This window comes from Meleagris gallopavo, chromosome 5 (assembly GCF_000146605.3).
Source record: "Meleagris gallopavo isolate NT-WF06-2002-E0010 breed Aviagen turkey brand Nicholas breeding stock chromosome 5, Turkey_5.1, whole genome shotgun sequence".
Taxonomy (NCBI): Eukaryota; Metazoa; Chordata; class Aves; order Galliformes; family Phasianidae; genus Meleagris; species Meleagris gallopavo.
The window spans coordinates 48,453,641-48,460,049 of record NC_015015.2 but is presented as its reverse complement, the minus strand read 5'-3'; the positions used below and the strand labels follow the sequence as shown (position 1 = coordinate 48,460,049).

The 6,409-nt window shown below is 42.9% G+C and overlaps 1 long non-coding RNA gene across 1 annotated transcript in view; it reads right to left on the bottom strand.

The window, feature by feature from the left end:
• Nucleotides 1-6,375, bottom strand: part of LOC109367880 — a 32,265-nt gene extending 25,890 nt beyond the window's left edge. Inside the window, exon 1 of the long non-coding RNA XR_002115428.2 lies at nt 187-6,375. This is a non-coding gene — a long non-coding RNA (uncharacterized LOC109367880). The remainder of the gene's footprint in view (nt 1-186) is intronic.
• Between the last annotated feature and the right edge of the window lie 34 nt (nt 6,376-6,409).

Sequence of the window (6,409 nt, the reverse complement as noted above, 5' to 3'; positions counted from 1 at the left end):
TTCTTTTTTTTCCTTCTCCTTCCTCTATTTCTTTTTTCCCTCCCTCTTGTTTCTTTTTCTCCAGACTAACTTCAGCTTGCTTCTGTGACAGCTCAAAATGCTGGAAAGTTTCTGAGAAGGAGAGAAGGTAGATGTATGATCTATCTGGAGGGCAACAAAACATTTTGAAAGTTTAGTAGTACTCACCTGTCTTGAAGTCAGGACATTCTGCTTGAAGAAACAGTACTTGTCTCATTTATCCAGGTCTTGCTTTTGCATCTGTATTTCTGTTGATGCTAAAAGAAGGAAAAATTTATTCTTCCTAACCAGAAACAAGTAGAGGGTTCTGTCTGGAGGATTTCTCCATTGTCTGTTCCACCACATGAACAGCATCTTTGCATCATTCACCCAATGAGGGGCTGCAGAACCACAGGTTATAAAATAAGATGTTCAGTATAGGATTGACAGCTGTGTACAGTGTCTGTGGTGCTGTATCAAGCACATTGACTCTAATCACAGTGTTTGCAGTCAGCTCCTACATTCTGAGTATGTGGGAAGCTATATATATTCATCTGCTTGGCCCTCATTTCTTGTACTGCACATCTATTTTTGATTAATGTCTTGATACTCCCTCCCAAGCAACAGCACTGCTTCTGGGACTCAAACAAGAAACAGTTACAGAATATAATACATGCATTTTAATGGCACTAGGAGGTATGGTTCATTATGCAGTACTGTCTGTTTGCAGGAAGAATGGTGAATTGTATTCTTGCCTTGGAGGTATGAGCCTACACAGCAAGGTCTGACTGCCATCTGTGTCACTCCTTTACTAGCAGCTCTTGGTGGCAGGGATTTGCTCAGGAAAGGACTGGCCTATGCCCACAGACACGCTGATTCTCACAAGTGGTTCTGCGTGTGCCTTTGCATCTGAACTTCTGTCAAATTCAAGCCTAAATTCCAGAAATCCAGTAGAATCCACGTCAGAATAGGAAGCTATTGCTTTAACTTTGTGAATACAGACCAGACTTCTGTATCTTGTTTTGAAATGATTTTTAGAAATGCCTTGACTTCTCTGAGCTATCAGAGTTTCACCCTACAAGGCAGGTTATGGAGGAGGGATGTGTTGCCTCCTTTGCAAATGTGGTACATGACCGCTGTTATATCACATCTGAAGACAGATGGATCTCTGAGCGAACTGCAGCATCCAATCATGTGTTTTGTGTCCCTTGGTATTGATTTATGTGGTTAGTCTGTTTCTGATTTTATTTCTGTATAGTTCAAGGGCAATTCTGTGGTGTGCCCCATGTACCTGAGAAAGGGTGCAGAAGGCAGCCTGAAAATAAATAAATTAAAAACAGATAGACTAATTGCACAGACACATGCCAAAGGAGGAGAAGATACATCTCCATGATCAGTTACGCTTGTCCTGTTGGAGGAGAGTCTGATGTTTCAGCATGTGGCGTATCTGCCACACTGGAGAAGAGTGGGAATGTCCTCTTCCTTGTCTGGTGGAACAGAACCTTCTCGTGTGGTTGCCCACATGGCATGTCCCAGCTTGGGGAGACCCAGCTCCCTGAGGATGGGGTGGGGATGAGTCAAACTGGGAAGTGGGAGGCTGTGTTTGCCTTGCCAGTGCCTCCCCCAGCAGCCAGCAGGGCTAAGCTGACATGAGGAAGGATGTAATCTACTGTTGGTTGTGTTACGCTCCGAGCACATTACTTCCTTCCATGGAATAAGAGGATAGTCATAGATGTCACTGTGGCTCACAGGCTGCTGGGGCAGCATGGCTCTGTGCCTTGCCTACAATCAAATGACCCGGGTGTGTGAATTAGGAAGGTTTTTGATGTCATTCTCTGAGTGCTGCACTGCGGGAGACAAAGACTTCTTAACGTAACGTCAGGCTCTCTCTTAAGCATAACCATGAAACTAACTTTGACTTGCCAGCAGCTGATACAGGCAGTGGTCTCCTTGCACCGCTCTGGCACTTAGCATAAGAAAGGTCATTATGTGGGTGGATTAGGCAGAACCTGTCAAAGTTGCATGTGAGTTCTTTGGCTGCATTTCCTTCCCTGGGCTAATAATGCTGAGGAGATGGGGAGCGGGTTGACACATTCTCTGGCATGTGTCATGTAACCCAGTGAAGTGGAGGACATGTCAGCCACAAGACTTTTTTGCTTTAGTAAGCTGCAGGCAGAAGTGACGTGCCGTAGCGGCTAGCAGCCTTAATCCTATGTGTATTCACACCATCAGCACTTGCAGAATGGTCTCAGCTTCCCCAGGGCACTGCTACGGAGCCAGAGGTATGTCTGGAGGAAAGAGTAAGGGAATGCATCCAGATAGATATTGTTTAACCCTGGGAAACAGAAGTAAGCAGAGGCACACGCTTAACATATTCCCTATAGGCGGACCCTGAAGATCTTTACAAGCTGACTTTCACGATCTCATAGAATCATCATAGAGTTATCATCATAGAATTGCTGGAGTTGGAGGAGACCTTTAAAGCTCATCTAGTCCAACTTCTCTGCAGTAAACAGGGACCTCTACAGCTACATCTCCACATGAACCACTGAATTTGATACTGGTATATAGAGGGAAATATTCCATGTTTTGTTTTTTTTTTTTTTTTTGCAACATACAGAAATGCTCCATAGCAGCTCCGTTCAGCAGAGATTACAAAGAATCCATGTATCTGATAGGAAAAGGCTTTTAGTACAGAAGATCCTAAAACAAGACAGCTGGAGACTGATGAAATTTACGACATAGTCACTGTTGCTGGCTCCCTGATCTGTAAGGGGATGTTGGTAAGAGTACTGGGAAGAATTTCCCAAGGAGCAGAACAGTCACAAGGTAAATCGTCCTCGGGGATAAGAGAATCATCAGGGGAACGGGGAAGAGTGGTGTATTCATTTCCACAACAAAGCCTGGTTTTGCACAGCTCCTTGCTTAAAGCCTGTGCCAAGGAGACACAGCTTAGTCCCTGGCTGAGGCAATGTGCTGGGTGGGTTCCTCACAAATCACTGTCAGCGTAGCAGAAGATGGCACAGGCATGTTTACCCAGTATGTCTGAAATGCCATCTCCTGTCACCGACAGAATGTTGCAGGCTGTGTTCAACTGTCAGGAAAAGACGTGGCAGCTGCGTGTTGGCTGCATATCACAAAATGTAGTGGTCGTGGGTTTGGTCTAACTTATAGTGGGGGCAGTACTCAGTTCACTGAAAAGAGACGCTGTGTTGTGTTTTCCTTTATAATTCATGATTTCGAAGCAAAAAAGAAAAATATGAGACCATCAGTCTCTATGAGTAACTGTGTGTGAAGGACAATTTGTTCTCTGTTGTAGTGTCTTTGATCAGGAATTGCCATCCCAGGTACCATGCTTGAGTTCCCTGTAAAAGTGAAGAGCAGTAGTGGCATAAGCACATATATTAATTGTTCTGTGAGCATGGGAGCTGCCAGTATGGATGAGGAGGCTGTACCGTACTCCCATATCGATGTCAATGCTTCCTCCCTTCACTTGCTGGCGTTCAGTCACAACACGAGATTGTAGAATAAGGGTGAGAGATACTTCTCAGTAGCTACACCTCCTGGTGTGGGTGATGCTCTTGTGTCAGATGCAGGTGGTTTGTAAGTCAGTCAGCTGGTGATGAGTGTGTGGGCTCAAGAGGATGGGCAAGAGACTGAAGGGCTGCTCAGGGATGAACTGACGCACCCATTCTGCAATAGGGGAGCAAGAGCTGAGATGGGAAATGACTGCCACTTAATTCAAGCCTGCCTGCGTTGCTTGTCATTCAGGTGAAGCTATAGACAGCCTGTATCAGCATGATGCCTGACATGGAATTTGCATTGTCCCGTGATCAGCATGACCCTGCTCAGATCACCAGATAACGTCACACCTCCCGTTGCGTAACACCATCGTGTTCTCTGGATCCTGAGCCTGCAATAGATATTGAGTTGGCTGTTTGTGCACTGGGGAGGGAATTCAAATATTTTTAAGTGCTTCAAATGGTAGATCGGTGCCCTTTGTTGAGAGTAAAGCAACCTGATTCCTCATATGTCCACATATTGAAAGGATGAAATTTGTGCCAGCAGGGATAAAGGAAGAGCTTTTATCTGTGTATGAGTACATTACGTGCAAGGGTACACATCAGCATTTAGGTAGATATCAGTGTTCTGTAATTCCAGGATCCCTCTGCTGCCACAATATTTTTCATTAACAGTCAAATAAAAATTAGGCTTAATTCAACGTGTTCATTTATTGCTTTAGTGCTTCCCTCTCCCCCAAATTACGTGCTTACTTTTTGCATGGCAGTGTGTTTGTTGTTTGATTGCTTGTTTGTTTTTATTTGAAATCTTACTGCATGTACTGTCTAAAGTCTTGCTGAGCTGAGAGCTCAGCAAATGTGTATGTTTATGTACCTTTGTTCGTGCACAAAGACTGATGGATAGCTAATAAAATGCACATCTCTGCCGTCCTTTCATGCTTATGATCCCCCAGCAGAAGTTGTGAGTATTCAGATAAAATAGAACTGATCCAAAATGTACATATTTAGCTTAGATAATGGCAGCCCCCAGATATGTGCCTCTTTTGGCTGCTGGAAATCTGTCAGCTGAACAAAGAGCAGGATACACTGTGAATCAGGCTGTCCCAAAAGCTTTATGTGATAGATACACTTTATGGAGTTATTTCCATTTTTCCTACATTTCAAAAGCAGACTCAGATCCTAATTATCATGAAGACAAATTCCCCAAATCATTATTTGCAGTCAAGGATTGCAGTGCATTCTGAAAGTCAGAATGTATGTTAAAAGAGCACAGTTTTTCCTAAAGCTCTATATAAAGCTGTATAAAACTTTTCCTTGTTCTTTCCATCTGCAGAGTTATTCCTGAAAAGTCATTTTGCACATGTCTTTTTGCTATTTTTCAGAGGGGAGAAAATATAAATGAGCTGTAAAGCTCGTGTTGTTCTGAACTCTTTCTCTCCTCTTTTACCGATGAGTTCATTAAATAAAATTCCACTAGAAACAAATGTTATTATGGGATTAGCAGAATGAATGCCAGAGTTCAAATACTAAACATTAAAAAAAACAAAAAAACAAAAAAACAAAAAAACAGTGGGCTTAATGACGTGAAGGAAGTTGTAGTTTAAACATCAAGGTCAATTATTTCGTTAAATATTGTTTAAAAGTTACTTGTCTTGAAACAAAACCAGAGCTATCCATTTCCCAAAAATGCAAACAGATTATTCTGCCCCTGTTTGTCAGCTTCAGTAGATAACTTCTATTTGATCTTCAAATGGAAACGGTTTCTGTTTCAGATTTATACAACAGGCTGCCTCTTAAAGAAAAAAAAAGATCTTAAGGCTGGAGCTGCTGTTTGCTTTCCCTTCTAATCTTGTGAGAAGATTTGCATAAGAAAAGCAAGTAGATTTGAGTCTAGGTTTTTCTAAGGTCTACATCTAAGGCGTGAGTACCAGCCAGTGCCGTTCATTTATTCAGAAGGAAAGTGATGGATTTGTAAGTCAGGTGAGCAGGAAATCCCACGGTCAGTTCAGCTAGATTCCTCTAAGAGTAACGGAGGCTGCTTATGGAGGCTTACTGGAGTTTAGTCAAGCAATTATAGCAGTCAAACACAGGGAATCCAAAACCTAAAACCTCCAGTTCTAGGTATGTTTCCTGAGACTGTATACTCAGATTTAAAACAACATCCAGAACGGGTATTTCCTGAATCTTGCAGAACAGCCTCTCATGTCTGCGTGTAACAGCCTCACAGCTCCTAACAGCCCCATCTCATTTGGGACCTCAGTGAGCAGAGCAGTGCTGGTGGGGATGCACTGGGTGTCCTAACCAAGTGCATGCCCCCAGCTCCAAGTGTGACACCTGGAACGAACCAGTTCATTCTATGTAGAATGGGAATATAGAGCTATGCCTACAAGTGTGGTGTGAAGCATGACAGTTTAATGTGTGCAATGTACTTTGAGATTCTTTTGGTGTATAGAAGGACAAACTGTTTTATGGAAAGAGGCTTAGGAGGGATGTTTTGGACCAAGGGGTCAAGTCCCTTGCTGTGGGTGGTAACCACAGCTCATAGGCTGGTACGCAAACCATCTTCCAGCTGCTTGGACAACTTCCTGCCTGTGCAAGGCCTTTCTGGGTTCCCCCTGCTCTGGTGGGGTGAAGCTGCTTTTCTGTTTCCATCTTCAATCCCTTCTTCATCCGTTCTTACCAATTCTTTCTCTTATAATTATTTTATTTGGGAGAAAGGGAGGGAAATTGTCTCATAATTTTAAGATTCATTTGCATTTTCCTCTGAGCCCCAGGCACCTGGTGGAAAGGTGCCAGCAATGCTGTAGGCTGGTTCGATGTACCAATAAAAATAAAATAAAACTAAAAACTAAAAACTAAAAAAAAAAAAAAAAGAAAAGTAAGAAAAGAAG